The sequence below is a fragment of the Apteryx mantelli genome, chromosome 4 (assembly GCF_036417845.1).
Source record: "Apteryx mantelli isolate bAptMan1 chromosome 4, bAptMan1.hap1, whole genome shotgun sequence".
NCBI classification, from domain to species: Eukaryota; Metazoa; Chordata; class Aves; order Apterygiformes; family Apterygidae; genus Apteryx; species Apteryx mantelli.
In genome coordinates this window covers 88905310-88921015 of record NC_089981.1, presented here as the reverse complement: position 1 = coordinate 88921015, position 15706 = coordinate 88905310, and the positions used below count along the sequence as shown (strand labels likewise).

At 44.2% G+C, this 15706-nt stretch overlaps 1 long non-coding RNA gene across 2 annotated transcripts in view; it reads left to right on the top strand.

Moving 5' to 3' along the window:
• LOC106492650 (uncharacterized) overlaps positions 1-15706 on the top strand; it is a 386415-nt gene that overhangs the window by 316606 nt on the left and 54103 nt on the right. The window lies entirely within an intron of this gene.

Below are 15706 nucleotides of genomic sequence, written 5' to 3'. Positions count from 1 at the left end.
GTAAAGAACTGACAAAGGGAAGAAGTAAATGATGGGAAAAGAGAGAGAATATGCACATATTCCATGAGTATGATTGCATGAAATATTGCAAGTAAAGACTTCTCCAGGAGGAGGGCTGCCACTCTCAGGGACCTCAGCAGGTTGGAGAAATGGGCTGGCAGGAACCCCACGAGGTTCAGTAAAGGCAAATGCCAAGGCCTGCACCTGGAGAGGAATAACCCCAGGCACTAGAACAGGCTGGAGGCCGACCAGCTGGAGAGCGGCTTTGCTGAGAAGGACCTGGGGTCCTGTTGGACAAGTTCTCAGAGGTGCACAGTGACGGGATGAGAGGCAATGGACACAAGTTGCAAGAAGCGAAGTTCTAAATAGGTACGAGGAAAATAAAATTCACCGTAATAGTGGTCAAATACTTAAACAGGGGCCCAAAGATGCTTGATGTCCATTCTTGGAGATCAAAACTCAGCTGGACAAAGCCCTGAGCAACCTGACCTAACTTTCAAATTAGATCCAACTTCAAAGTTGGCCCTGCTGAGTGAGGGTTGAACCAGAGACCTCCAGATGTCCCTTCTAACCTGAATTATTTCCCTGTTCAGTAAGATGTACAGAGAGACCTTACTAAGCTAGTTGGCATGTAGTACACGTGCGCATGGATTGGGGTTAAGTTTCACTTCAAGGCAGCTGAATGTTTTCTTACGGGAAAATGCATGGTTACAACTGCGTCACGGTCTCTGATGTTCAGTATGTATATTATGGTTCCTTTTCATCCTCTCCTGCCCTCTTGCTAGCAGCCACAATCTAAGGGAGGCATCTATCCAGCTCCAAGATCTGTTGAATATTAGGCTGAGTTTCTCTGTGTTGACATAGCGTAGAAGCTTGTGATGGTCTGCAGAGATTCATGATGCTTGAGTTTTCACAAACTCTGGCCCCTGTTCTTTACAGAAGAGATCTAGACTTAGCAGTGCTATTGAACCTACAGACACTCTGTGCTTGCTGTCGGTTAGCACAGCTGGGGAGGCTGGTTCCTGCACCTCTGCTGCTGTCTCCTAAGCAGCAGCAAGGTGGCTTTAATGAATGTATGAATTTTGTGTGAAGATTAAGACTGGGAAGGGAAGGCACTGCCTGGCAGGACTTTGTGGAAGTAGTGTTCAGCAGGCCATAAAAGTGAAAGAATTGACGTACGGTGCAAAGAGCGCCAAAGAACGATGAAACAAGGGCTTCTGCTTAGATTACCTCTAGGAGAAAGCGCAACCTTGTCCTGGCTTGCTTCTCCAGCACTCATAAGATTGCGACGCAGCTGCATACGGTAACTAGAGGGCTTTATTTGTCGGATGACTTGTTGGTTTACAGTCTGACCGAAGCGTGAAGAGGAAGCTGGTGTCTGGCTTCAGGAACGGCTACTCCTGCTGAGGAGGGAGATGTCGTGGTGCTGGAAGAAGCTGCAGCCTGGTGCTACTGCAGTGATCTGCTGCGCCCAGCTAGAGGAGTTGTCTCTGGGGAATCAGAGCTGACGAAACAATTTTTAAGAGGATTTGGATAAACCTGGGAGATAACCCTGAGAGTTAAACGTGGGGTTCCCCTCACCTCAGCCTCCCAGGGGTGCCTCAGGTGACACCCACTGTGCATTCCTCCCCGTTTCCTCCACGAGCTACCTTTGCACAACGGCTGAATTGCAGCAGGACGGGCTTCCAGACTGTCGTCTTCATAGCCAGGGCAGGGGGCTGTGACAGTGGGCAGCAGGCCCTGCTGTAGCCACCGACGTTTTTGGTGAGGGGTCAGGTCCTTCGTGACATGGCAGGCATGGATGGGCTTCGGGAAGCTGGTGATTCACCGAGGCTCGAGATCACCCAGAGATGGGGGCTGAGCTGCAGACTGGGGTGCTTCAGGGGCCGCGTCAAAGCAGAACTTTTGGTGACTGAGGACCCATGTGCAGATGCCTTTCCTTTGCGTGGCAGGGGACCCCGAGCCTCAGTTCTTCCTCAGGAGGGCGGCGGGCGAGAGGGACGCTGCAGGTCCGGGCTCCAACATCTCCGTCCTGCCTGCGCCCCGCTCTGTCCCGCCGTCTTTGCCAGACTCTGCCGTAGGCGCTTGTTCTACTTTCGCTGCAGTTGTCCCGGGAAGGTGTTTAATTACGACGCTGATTATTCCTGCAGTTATGTCTTTGGGAGCCTGGCTCGGCATTTTTAAAAACAGCAGCAAAAACAGACTCCCTGAAAACGCAGCGGTGATGCAGGCAGCGGAGCCATCTCCTCAGGTCAGGCTTCTAATTAAGCAGGGAGCTGGAGGATTTGATGGATTCAAAGGCTACTTTTAAATATGCTGCTAAACCAATGGGGTATTTGGCTTGCTATTATTTGACTGCAAATAATACATGTCTTGAATTGTCTTTGTGTTAGTTTATTTTTATGCTTTATGTGTTCTGGAAGATTGGCTCAGGCAAGATGGGAATTCATCATTGGATAATATGCTGAGAAGAACAGGACAGTTTAAAATACTTAATATTCTCAGTTCCTCTATGGGATTTGGGGATGTGTGTGCATGCACATGTCTGTGCATCATTACAGTTAGTGGTAAGCTATACAAAATAAGAAAACAACCGCCAGGATCCCAGACAAAAAAATAAAATGAAACTGAATATTTGTTAAGTATCATGATTTATGGAACTTTTCTGAAAGTGAAGAAGCCTTTATGAAGAACATGCAGTCTCATAGTCATTAGGGGCATTTTACTGTTTAATTTTAAGGAAGAAGATACTTTATTTTCTTAAATAATTTGTTAAGGATAAGGCTGTGGATGGATGGATCTGGTCTCCACAAATTTCTCAAAAAACTTCAATTAACATGCTTTTGTCCTGAGTGGAATTTTCTTTCTCAGTCCTTGGCTTCTCTACCTAAGCCTGTTTTATGTAGATCTTGAAAGGCAGCTTGCTGCGTATGGAGCCCACTGCAGTGAAAGTGGCCATGGGCAAATGCAAGGCCAAAAAACTTCAAGCTAGCAAAAATCCTTTTCATCTCCTTCCCTGGTATACAGTTATCGAGACCATCCTGCAAGCACTAAAACGCATGAGGAGCTTTACACGCGTGGGTAGCGGCACAGTATTTGGAGGATATGTGGTGGGGAAAGAGGCCACCTCCTTGCCCAGCCAGGTGGTGCTTAGGTTTGAAAGCTGAAGGAGACAGCCAAGTTCATCTGATGAACCTCCTTCTTGTTTAATATGGCCTGGATACGTTTCCTCCCTGCAGCAGATTCTTGAAAGCAGGCCTTTTACAAGCAAGCATCTTTTACAAAGAGATATCTAAACTCAGTTTAAGAACTCTAAGCGATGATGAATTTGCTGTACTCCTGGTTAAGTTGTTCTAGTGCTTATAGGTAGACTGGATAAGGCTTTGGATTGTTATGAGGAGTAATAAGTGTTTGTACTGTGATGAGCAACTATTGCCTATTAAAGTGGAGATAAAAGTTGAAGAAATGCATTATCTGGGGCTTGGGGATGGAAAAGAAAAGAACATAATTACAATTCTGTTTCCTGCTTTATTCTCCTTTAGTGCTGTCTTGAGGATTGTAATGGCATGTATTTTAATGATTGCTGCAGAGTTTATGATTTATTTTTATAAGCCAATCGCAATGAAGTATTAACTTTGTCGGCAAAGCCTAAAAAAAGTTTGCCATAATTGAGTTCCAGCTATAAATTCTATTAAACCTTTGTTTAATTTGGAAGTTTTATTTTTCAGGGAGGTTCCATAAACCTAATGCAGTTGCCAAATACAAAATCCAAACTCTGCATGTATTAAAGTTCATTAATATTAAATTAATTATATAATATGCTGTCTTTTAAAAGATGAAGCATTAAATTTTGTCCCTGCAAATAGGAGATCTGCATTGATTTGAATGAAATTTGTTTGTTTAGACCATAAATTAAGATGAAGATGCTGTTCTAGCTATTTGCTTTGAGTCAGCCGGAGGCAAGGTGTGACTTTCCTTCCACAAAACACTTCAAAGGGCAGAAGGAGCAAATAGGAAGCGGTTGTTGTGTTGGAAGTGAATGACAGAAGGGAAATACAATGTTTTGAGGATTTAGCAGATGGCATACTGTCAGATGATCTTACAATGCCTGTTAAAAACGGGGAGCATTGGATATTGGAAGCAGTAGTCCTAGGACAGTGATTTACTTTCTGGAAGTGTCACAGACACCTGTGAAAGAAATAAAAGTATAGAGTTTCTGCTGATTTAAACTTCATTCTTAGTCAGAGGAAAGGCTCGTGCTGGATCTCAGGTCATAGGAAACCATTCATATATCTATTTTTAAATAACTGTGCATCATGTTCCTGCTTGGGTTTCAAGCAGGCAACTTGACTGATCTGGATTCAGAAGGTGGCGTCAGGATACATCTGGGGCAAATGCGCAGTCGTCTGGTGGAAGCAGCCGTAACTAGGAAGGAGGGACGTGACGGTGGCACAACTATGGTGCCAGAACAGACCAGTATGTTTGAAGGATGTTGTTAAGTTAAATAATTTAAAAATCCCCTCGTCTTTCATTTAAAATGTACAGAAGAAATTTTCTTCTTTTTGTAGCTCTGTGGGATTTCATGTAATGTAAATCTACCTTCTTATATAAAGAAATAAAGCTTACCTAGATTCATATTTCCATCCATATTTGAAAATAAAAGAGATGAGGATTAAAAAGAGAAGCATAGGGGGATGGTAGGAAAATTTGAGCTTAAAAGAGATGTGATGAAAACAAATAACTAGATCTGCATTTTTCCGTCTCGGCATAGTCGAGGAATGAAGTGGCGTGTGCAGGATGTCACGGCAGGCCTCCAGGTGGGTGACAAGTCTGTGGCCATGTTTCGTGACCCGTAGCGTGACTCCTTAGCAGTGACGGAGAAGGTGGCACAGTTTGATCCCTCACCTGTGATATTAACCGTCGTTATTACCTGTAGCTTTCTGGAGAGGACTTTGGCGATAGCCTGCAAGTCTATGGGCCAGCTGCGCCTATAACCACGACTGAAAAGAATCATCCTGGAAATGGAAAATTTTAGCTTGCCCCTTGTTTCTTTTACGTGAGGGTGGGAATATCTGTAGCAAATCTAGCGAAGGCTGAGCCGTGTATTGGCTGACATGGTCAGATGGGATCTGTGTATTTGCCTGTGACTCATCCCGGTGGTGGAGCCTGCTCCCTCCTGCGAGCGGTGGTCCCCTGGAGAGTCTTCCCTTGAAACCTGGGCTGCCAGAACTGAATCCGGGCTCCTTTTCCAGCTCCTGTGGAGCCCTGACCTGGGTGCACTCAGTGAACTTCGTTCCCTGCTTCGAGGTAGAGCTTGCACTGGTATCTTCAGTCAAGAGGTGTGAGCAGTCGGAAGCCTTTTCTAAATGCCCTCACCATCTGTTTCACAAAGCCAGTAGGGGTTTTCAGACGCCTTCTTGGAGAAGACGTTGCTGGCAGCTTGTGGGGCTGGGGAGCAGCAAGACTGGTCTGGTATGGAGTTAGGGGAAATGGGCTGAGCAGGAGAGCAAAGTCTCTGAGATGTGGGGCTCAGGTCGGAAGAAGGGGCCTGGGCTGGTTGGTTTTCGCCTCCTCGGTGCAGAGAAACAGCCTACTGTTTCTCCGCTGACATCCATCACCTGCATATTGCTTGGCTGTTCTCATTTTGATTTCTGATGCACTAAGCACAACTCGTCTTTCACCTCTCTGACAGCTTCATCCTTTCCTCCAACTCAGACTGGCCTGTGGACTTTTGTGAGCAGTCTTTGAACCTCTGGCTGAGTCAGGAAAGTGCCTAGTTGGTGCAGAGAAAGCCAGATCATTTATCTTGACGTGTCTTCTTGTCATACTGCATTAATTAGTTTGAGCCTACCGGTGGAGCAGGACAAAGGCAGAAAGGCTTTTTTTGGTGATAATTGGGATGGTTTGCTAGTATTTCTAAGATTGATAAACTGAAAAGCAGACAAGAGCTATTAGATTAGTAAGTCAATCTTTATATGCAGTCCTCTTGCTGTTATTCTCCTAGAAAAGCTACAAATAGTTTGTACTGCAGGACCCCAGGGTCATTTGCAAGAACGACCAAGACCTCATTGTCTATTACTGACACTTAAACACAAATGCAGGAACAAAATAACTCAGTCATTCAAAGTATAGTTTGTGTTGAGGAGTGCGGCTAAGCTTTTTTTTTTGCAAGTTTTTTGAAAGTTTACACATGACAAAAAATCTATATCCGTAATGGTAATGAATCAAGAATGCCTGATGTCTATAAATGATAATTACTGATGTGTGTGCATCACAGTACAGTCTGCATACCTCACTTTATTCTATACAATTCTATTGTACAAAGGTGCAAAGAGAGTAAATGCATGGCTAGTGGTCACCCGGGAGTTCTGCAAAAGAAGTAATGAAATTAAGCCTCCTGAAGTCTAGTCACCCCTATGCAAATCTAATTTTTTGTGTATTTTAATAAATAGGTACCCAATGTGTACTCGGTTGTCTCTGACAAGTGTGGTTATTTATAACAGTGTAAATGTAGTGTGATTGATAAACTGAAAAGCAGGCAAGAGCTATTAGATTAATCAGTCAATCTTTCTTATACAGTCCTCTTGCTATTATTCTTCTTCTAGAAAAGTTACAAATGATTTGTCCTGCAGGACGCCGGTGTCATTTGCAAGAATGACTGAGACCCTTTATGACAGTAATGACCTGGTGGAAGTACATGAACACAGTGCGAGACTCCACTTTTGAATCTTTGCTCAGAAGAGGAGGGGCGTTCACAAGGGTTTTGTGTGTCTGGCCATCTTCTCGTCTGTAGGACTATGTGAGGCAGCAATGCCCCAAGGCAACTTGAATAACTGCCCCTCGCCTCCAAAGCACGAAGCATTGTATCTTTGTCCCTTAGCGCTCATTAACGTCAGCAAGGCAAGTTGCCCTTTTTTGTTTCATTTGTTTTACGTTCTGACGCCACGGATGGGGCTTTCTGAATGAAAGGATTTCCTTCGTAGGCAGCAGCCAGAACTAAGAGGATCTCTAACTCAGCCAGTGTCGCATCCAAACCATCTGCCCTCAACATCTGCTGTCGGATGAGAGTGTACAACTCACCGTAAGGTCAGATGGCTAATGAATTCCCACCAGATTTATCCTTCTTGTATGACTGACACAGCGCAGAAGAGCCCCCAGGAATCTCCATCCTGAAGAGTATCAGTCTTCCATACTTTCTCTTGTCAAACTCCATTACAAAGCTGGGTGGAGAAAAGACCTCTCTTTTTTCTCTCTCAGACATCCAGTTTCACTTTCAAGTTTTGAAGCACTGGAAAATTGAGCACATAGGTTTTTTTCAGTTCTTAACTATCTTTGCTATCAAGAATTGATATTTTATCCTGCACTTGAATGTTTTGTGTTTTCTTTTCCATTTCAATTGCCAGCTCTTGGATTGCCTTATAATGTCTTTGTTGAGCTAAACTGCTCCCTATTACCTGATATCTGCGCCTGGCTTGTGCAAATACAGTCTTGAATTTTGTGGGTTTTAGCTTTAAATTAAAAAAAAAAAAACAATGTGCATTGCTCTCTTTTAGTCTATGTCAGTTGAGGCAGATTTTCCAGGCATCAGATCATTTCAACAGTGAGGAAACTTTCCTTGTTGTTTTCAGAATATATCATATACTAAGGAATTCCTTGTGCCTAGCTCATTTCTCTAAGACCCCGTTCCGTATTTATGTAGGACGCAACTCTGATTATGCCTGTTGCCCTTCTTTGGCCCCAATCCCAATTGTCCGTGTCATCAGTGAGAGCACTGGTAGGAACTGCACCCAGTACTCCGGTGGAGGCCTCCCCAGGGCTGAGAGGCATAGAGGGTTCCTTCTCCAGCGTTGCAGTCTCTACTGCAATTTCGACGTTTCAGGGCTGGTTGGTCTCTTTTGCAACAACATGACATTTTTGATTCATGTTCAGCGTGTGATTCACAGTAACGCCCAGATAATTTCCTGCAGAACCGCTACCTGCACAGTGGTTCTTCATCCTGTATTTCTGTAATACACTGATTCTGTTTCAGTGGAATATCTTGCAGTTTTCTGTATTGGATAACAACCTGTTTTTTGCAACTCTTTTGTGTATGCATGTATGTGATGTGTAGGGATAAATTTTTACTGAGTAAAATGTTGTGTTTCCTGGCTTGAAAAAAAAGTCTGTTCCCAGACACCCTCAGAGTACAAGATAACTCTATGTTCCAAGATTGTGATCGTTAGAATATTAGGGATTACTAATAAAATTGATCCCTTAGAGTGAATGCTGAGCAACTGGGCATGACATAGACAATGTCTTTATTTATTCTGTTTTACATATGTGCCCATTTGAACACTTCAGCCTAACCCAGGAGCTGTAAGGCCACACACAGAAATCGCAAGCCCTAGAAAGACGATTTGTTTAAATACTGTGCTATGCAACCTGCAACTGTATTTTTATTCTGGTGTTCCTTATGGTTCCTAAGGTCGATATGGTCCTTACGGTGTTCCCTTATAGTTTGTTCCTTATTGATAGGAGACTCATTGCCAGTGAGTATTAATCTGTTTTTAATTGTGGTGTCTAAAATGATTTAACATCTGTCAGTGATTTCTAAGACTTAAAATTTAGATGTAAAAAAATGTGATTCACATGAAACAGAAAAGGTTTTAATGTTTTGTAGCATCTCAGTATTTCTGGCATTCTGCCCAGTACTAATTCCTATCTACTGAAAAGAAATAGCAAGAGAACTTTAATTCTAGTTTGCTTATGAAGTAGAGGTCTTTTCAAGTCAAGTTTGGCATAATTTTCTCATCTCATTTAATTTTTCATATTTAGCTTGAAGATATTTATGATTTTAAAGGGAGAGAAAATAACACCAGAAGCACAGAAGAGGCCTAGTCCTGGAGAGTTCAAAGGGTGTTACTGAAAACGTGGCAGTCAACTACAGTCAGGAAATATTCAAAAGAAATAGGGGCAGAGGATCAGAAACAGCCTTGCTGGTCAAAAAGTTCCAGCCTAACTACTGTCCGCAGCCACATCAGAGACCTCTGTCATAAACTGTCTTGAACCACCCAACGGAGCTGGACCACGGCTGCCCAACTCCCCAAACCAGCATGTTTCCTGAACCTGGAGGAAGGGTACATGTTTATAGGAGTATTGCTGTATTCTGTATTAAGGTGGTATCACCACGTCAAAGTCATTCTTTCCTTCACCCTGATGTCTGACTGCTTCCTTCCCTGTCTCCATCAACCCCGTTTTGCACGATTTCTCATAGTGGTTGCCCTTCTTCTTTAGTGTTAGCTCTACCTGTCTCTTTTGCCTACTCTATTCTAATTTTCCCATTCTCCTCATCACTGAAAATCGAGGTTTCACCCCTTGCACGCACACCAACAGCTTTTCTCCATCTACCACGCCCACCATCCACACCACCACATCTACCTTCATCCCCCTCTCCCTTCTGCTCTTGCCCTTCCCTTTCCTCTCTTCCCTCCTCCTGTACACCACAACCATGAAGAAGACCATCCAGCTCCAAAAAGTCACGCAGGCCTTGGTCCTTTCATCAGGCATTGATCTTTAGCTGCTTTCTATTTCTCCCAGGCTTCACCATTTCAGTTTATATGACAGTGATAGTGGTGATGAGCTTGTCTCCTGTTGCTGCTGGTTCCCTCTATTTTCCCTTCCAACTTCTCATTTACTTCTGAAAAGCTCTGCTTTTTCTTTCCCATTCCCTGCTCCCCTGCTGCAACCACCTGCTATCCTCCTCTCTCCTTCTCATGAGCCTTTCTTGCTCTTTAAATAAATAAAGTCCCTGGCACGCTCTGCTTGCAGGCACTCCTCATTATCTCTGCTGCGCCTCAGCTTCCTTGCCAGCGATCGTATGTCTCCACCCTCCCCTCTTGCACCGCGCTCCCAGGCGCAGCATAGTCGTTTGCTTGACATGTTCTTCATCATTGACTCATCAAACACTGCCTGCTGCCTCTCTCTGTCTCTCTGTGCTGGAAATCTTTGTCTGAGTTCCCCTCTCCAACCGGCCTCACCGGATCTAGCAACTTCCTCCCGTTTGCCATCTCACGAAGGGTCTCCGTATGAGATTGTCTCACCGGTGTTCCACCAAAATCTTAATTCAGGTAGATGTGAAGCATCTGTATTTCAGAGATCAATCACAAGCTAATAATCTTTAAGGACTCCCTAGCTTCTGGAGGCAGGGGAAGTGAAAAAGCACCTCTTTTTGGGGAGCTCGGAGCTGCTGCTCGGCTTCCAGGCATGGGCTGTCTTCTCAGAGCTGCTGACGGAAAGCCTGAGCACTGCCCAGCGTGTGTGGGGCTGATCCGCCAGGGCCCTGACCCTGTGCTACCCCCGCGTGGAGCCCCTCTCTGCTTCTTTCACTCCAGCTGGGCCTCTGTCCTGCAAAGGACAAAAGGTAAATGGGGCCAGAGAGAGGATAGACAAGACCAGTAGAGGAGTCAGAAGGAGAGAAATGCTGTTAACGAAGAGGAGGAGTCTCTTCTCAAGGAATTACCTATGTTTTTTCCAATTTAAAGTCTTAAATTTCATAGTCAGGCTTGGAGTAAAACTCTAGAAAAGAGTGGAAAAGTAAAAGGATCTGAAGCAATACACTTCAGGTTATGCAGCAGATCACTTGGCAGAAGTGACCTCTGGTCTTTTGATTCCCAGAGAAAATCCATATCCTATGAACTGAGACTGTTTACATGAGAAAAAGCAGGATCTGACAAGTTGTAGAAACTTTTGGAAAAGTGTCAAAGTGATTGAACAAAACTGGGAAACTGAATATTTCATATAATTTTCTTACAATGGAAAAAAGTATGGCTGGTCTGAAAAAGAAGGAGTAAAATTTGGCTGTAGGCACTGTGTGCTTTTTCTGCCGTACAGAATGTGATTTTCTGACTTACTAAAGCTATCAAACATTTTGGTTTCATCTTTAAGCTGAATTCAGGTGGCTTTTTGTGCACTGACTATTTTTTCCCTATTTTATAAAATATGGAAGAATGCTGTGCTTGTGTATTATCTGTATGCTGATAATGGGCTTTAATAAATAAATCCCTGTAAGATGGCAGGGACATTTAAAAGTTAAAAAAAATACTACACATAGTGTTTGCTGTATTTAAAATAAGTACTGCATCAAAACATTTTAGCTGCAGTGGGAAGCTGTTTCCTTTTTCATGACTTTATGCATGACTGCAGTGTGTTAAGGAATTCTCTGGTGCTAAGAAATAAAAGACAGAGCTATGTTTTCACATAGGAATTGAGGAGTTGGAGATGAAAAGTTAGTTAAGATTCAAAAATACTTTTCAAAAAGGAAGGAGGTCAGTACTGCCTAAATACTCCGCATCAGAGGGACAGAGCCCATCACTAGCACGCGCCGTGGTAGAGCTGGTGGGAAGAGCTCCTGTGCGGAAAGTGGAGCTCCCGAACAGCCTGAGAAGATTCAAGAGCTCCTGCCAGCGTGGCTCGGTGGCAGGGGACCACATCCAGCATGCGCCGTCCTTGCATCTCTCGTACTGTTTACGTCATGTCGCAATATAGACTTGAGACCACCTCGTCCTGTTGTGCTAGGTGCTGTACGATCAAAGGAGGCCTGAAAGACAAGATGACAGAAAAAAGGTGGGTCCTGAGAGCAAAGTGAGCCCTAGCAGGAGGCAGGTGCCTCCAGGGAACCGTCTGGTAGAATTAGACCCCAGGGGTTAGTCCGAGGTCGCTCCAGTTACACCTGGAATGAATTTTGGAGCCCTGTTTTTGTCCGTAGGTTGGCCGGCAGTTGTCACGCCTGTAGGAAAAGCCGTGCATCCCAATGCATCATTAAGCAGCCCCGTTGGCTTCCTTTGCCTTCACAGGTCCTTGATCCAGCCCATTGGCTTGCAGCAGGGTCTCGTGAAGGAGACAACTCTGGAGGACAAGGACATGCCCAAAAAGAACCAGAAAAACTTCATTTGAATTTTGTGATCCTCTCTCCTTTTCACCTGGCTCTTGCAGAAAGTGGTTTCCCCTCCGGCTCGGTAATGAGTGAGGAGCTGTGCTTGCTCCGAGCTGGGGGAGAGGTGAGAGGTAGGGAGGGTCGCCGGGACCCGGCCGAAAATAGTGTCATACGGGGGGGTTAGGGTGGACGGGGCTCGGTGGGCTTTGCTGTGGTTTCTTTTATCTATAATACACGTTTCAGGTTTATAATGAAAAAAAAGCAGTAAATGGTAGTTAGCTCTTCTCATCCCTAAGTAACTCGTTAGGCAGATAACATGCTTTTACCAGCATTTTTCATTGACCATCTGAAGTTTTTCAGCTTCTTATCACGAAAAAATGTTTTTGTGCTCTTGAGCATTTTCATGGGAGCGAGTCATTTTTTCTAAGCTCTTCTACTGGCCTTAGCTATGGTGAAAATTATGGTCATTTTAATTACCATTCTCTGAAGTTTTAGGGCTATGAATTGAGCATCTTTGAACAGGTTAATAGTTCTTCTCTCTCTCTTTCGCCCTAAAAAATAATTCTGACAAATTTTAAGAGAAATGCATTTTCACCTCATATAACACCACGACTATTTGGTTTGCTGGAGATACTGTTATGCCAGACGTGCGTTATGTTCACTTAAACATGTTCTTATCTTTGGAAAACCTTTAAGGAGCTTATCAGGGCTAAGGGAAATAAATGTATTCTGTCTGCAAATGTCAGGTGTGACGGAGTCGCACCGGGCCCCTTCCTCGCTGGGGGAGTCACGGCAGTGATTTGCCGCTGCGCGGGTGGACGCGCGGCGTGTGCGAACGGATGTCTCCCGTGCTACATCCGTGTAGCTCCTTTCAGTGCATTTTAACCTTTTATTTCTTGCCCTTAACATTTTATTTTCCTGTGTCTAATAACTCTTCCAAATTTATCTTTTTTTCTTCTTCAAAGTTTCTTTTTTTTTCCTGGAGGATGGATATATTTTAGCTGTTTAATGCAGTTCTTTTTTAAGTTTTTTTCTACGGCCACAGCTATTACAGGCCAAGCGATTCACTTGCAAAGTGCACGCAAAGAGTTAAGCATTTCTTCCCTGTGCAGAAGCTTGCCTTGAAATGGTGCAACAGTTAAGAAAAATTCATTAGAACAAGGGGGATCCTTTAACAGCGCTTTGCTCTCACTTTCTGATTAATGCTTCTGCTTTAAACCCTTATCCATTTATCCCTCTATGTATCCTATTGTTCTCTCTTCCAGACAGAGGTTTCATACAAACACCATTTTAATTACTTTTATAATTACCCAGTAGCAAAATCTTTGATGAAATGCCTCTTATACTTATTGCAATCTTTGCTGCTTTTTTCATGTATTATACACAACTTCTCATTAACATTTTCAAGTCTAATTAAATTTCTCTCATCATTTCTCCATTCACCTCTCCAGTATTGCTCTCTCCTGATTCTTCTCGTGACATTACAGTATAGATGACATCACAAAAATCTCATTTGTTTCGGTGGAGAACGCAGTTTAGAAAATGAAGACTTGGAGCAAAAGTTGTATAAAAAAATAAAAAGATTTTTTCTAGTTCATTGGTTTGGAAAAGAGTTAGAAATTGGTAGTTAATTATTAGAAAAGTTCATTGCCGGCTGACTGCAATAGCTTAAACAAAATTGAAATATTTTGAGTGTGAATTCTCCTGTTGCTTAGATTTCAGTAGCTCACTACTAAATACAGCTAAGTGCAGTGATAGAAGATTATATTGCTTTATTGGCAGTTGTAGTAGGAGACTTAGATTTGATGACCAAGGAGCACCTCAGTGGTGTTGCCCAAAATACGACAGTCTGACCCTAAAACAAAGAGCTGTGGCAAAGGTCACAACAACGGTTGCTGCAGCATAAAGACACAGCCATGGCCAAATCCTTTGAGTACCAAAAACGTTTATACAATTATTATTCTTTTAAAATCATGGTGATTTAGGACGCTTCAGATTCCTTTTGGAACTGCAAGCAGAAGGCTGCTAGCTCCAGACCTCCAGGCTAATTTGCTGGATATGGTGATTTGGAAAGAAAGATCTGGATAATCGTTTCAAACGTGGGGATAGTTATCCAAGGGGAAACTTAGGAAGTTTGCAAGCTGCCTGTGGGTAAGGAGGGAGAGAGGTGCCTTGCCCTGAGTTGGCTTTCTCCTTTGCGATACCATAGACTATGGTCTGCCTCCAAACCGGTGATGTGACTGCAGCTCTTGGAAGGGGCAAGGGGGCTCGGGGATGAAGGTGTCACGAGCGCTGCCCAGCAGGAACGCCGCAGGAGTAGCTGTGTGACCTATTTCCCAGGATCAGCTGGATACCTAAGTAGGTAAATCCAGTGAAAATGATTAATCGTATCTCTTTGCAAGATCTACCTCGTCTGTCCTAAATTGTCTTCCCCTCGTGTTCCTGCTCTCCTCTCACTGACCTTAAGGTACCATTCCCAAAGTCTGTTATTGACCAAACATCTCGCACAGTCCTTTCCTGTTTGTTGCTTGTATTTTTGCAGTTCACCGCCATGAAAAGATATTTTCTGTCCTTACTTGCACATAGCATTTGGTAACTCGCATCTTTCTCACTGTCCCTTGATTAGATCTTGCAACTGTTTCGCCGCTCTGTGTTTACTTCTAGCACTCTACTTTTGAGGCGGTGTGCGGGGATTTAGCTGCAGTGTTAATGGGAATCACATAGCTAAATCCTCAAACAGTGCTTTGAAAATGAATCGCCACCCCCCGTGGATTTATCAGGGAGGCAGTGCCAGATGCAATAACCCTTGGATAAATCTCGGTTTATCTCTGAAAAACTTGCTGTTTCTTCTCTCATATCTGCATCTGCTGTATCATTTATGGCAACTGCTAATACTTCCTTATGCTCATGCCTCCATATCGTTTCATTTTTAGTTACTGAACTACCTGCTTGTTCTTTAACCTTTGAGCACTTGGCTTAAATCAGGTCATTTTGCCCTGAAAAGGGGAAAAGCCTGGAATACTAAAAGAAGGCTGATGTGGAAATAAATATTCCCCGCCACGGACCAAACCATAACCTTTTTTCCCTAGACACTTGAAACTTGGCCCAAAGTCCTTAGATGAATTTGTGCAAGGTCTGGAAGAGCCCACGCAGCACCTGGACCGCAGGGAGCGAGGGTGAGCGCTGCGTCCTCCCCACCGGTGGCTTGGCGGGGCTCATGCCCCAAGGGACCGCAGCCGCTCTTGCAGTGTATCGCGGCTGTACCGTTTCCCTAAAGGGTGTATTTAGCACCTGAAGGAACTGCAGGATTTCCCCTCGGGAGGAGTGTCCCCTCCTGCTTTCGCACACCTCCACGCTGGGCAACAGGGCAAGGTACACCTCAATCGGAGTCAATGGTTGAGACGTGGCAAGTCAATATTTGCTCGTCTAGTAACGTGTTTCCTCAGTGGCTGATGAGCAAACACTGAATTAAGTTCCTCAAGGTTTACCGCTTCCAGGATCCTGTTACATTACCTATATAACAGCTCTTTCCGTCAGGATGGGAACCCCTGTTCCATGTCTTTGCTTAGGCTGGGGCCCCTTGCACAGCTCTCCTCCACCTCCTCCTTGCAGGAAAAGCTCTGGAGTTTGCTTTGTTTTGGTTTTCGTTGTACGTAAACCGTATGCTCCTACCAGAAATACCGTGCAGGCTGCGCCCTAATCTCTGTGCCGTGCACTTTAGGAAGTCTGTAATTCCAGTGCAAGTTACAGGGCAGCCTCTGATCTGAGCAGCAGCTGGAAACTTGCTTTGCGTTG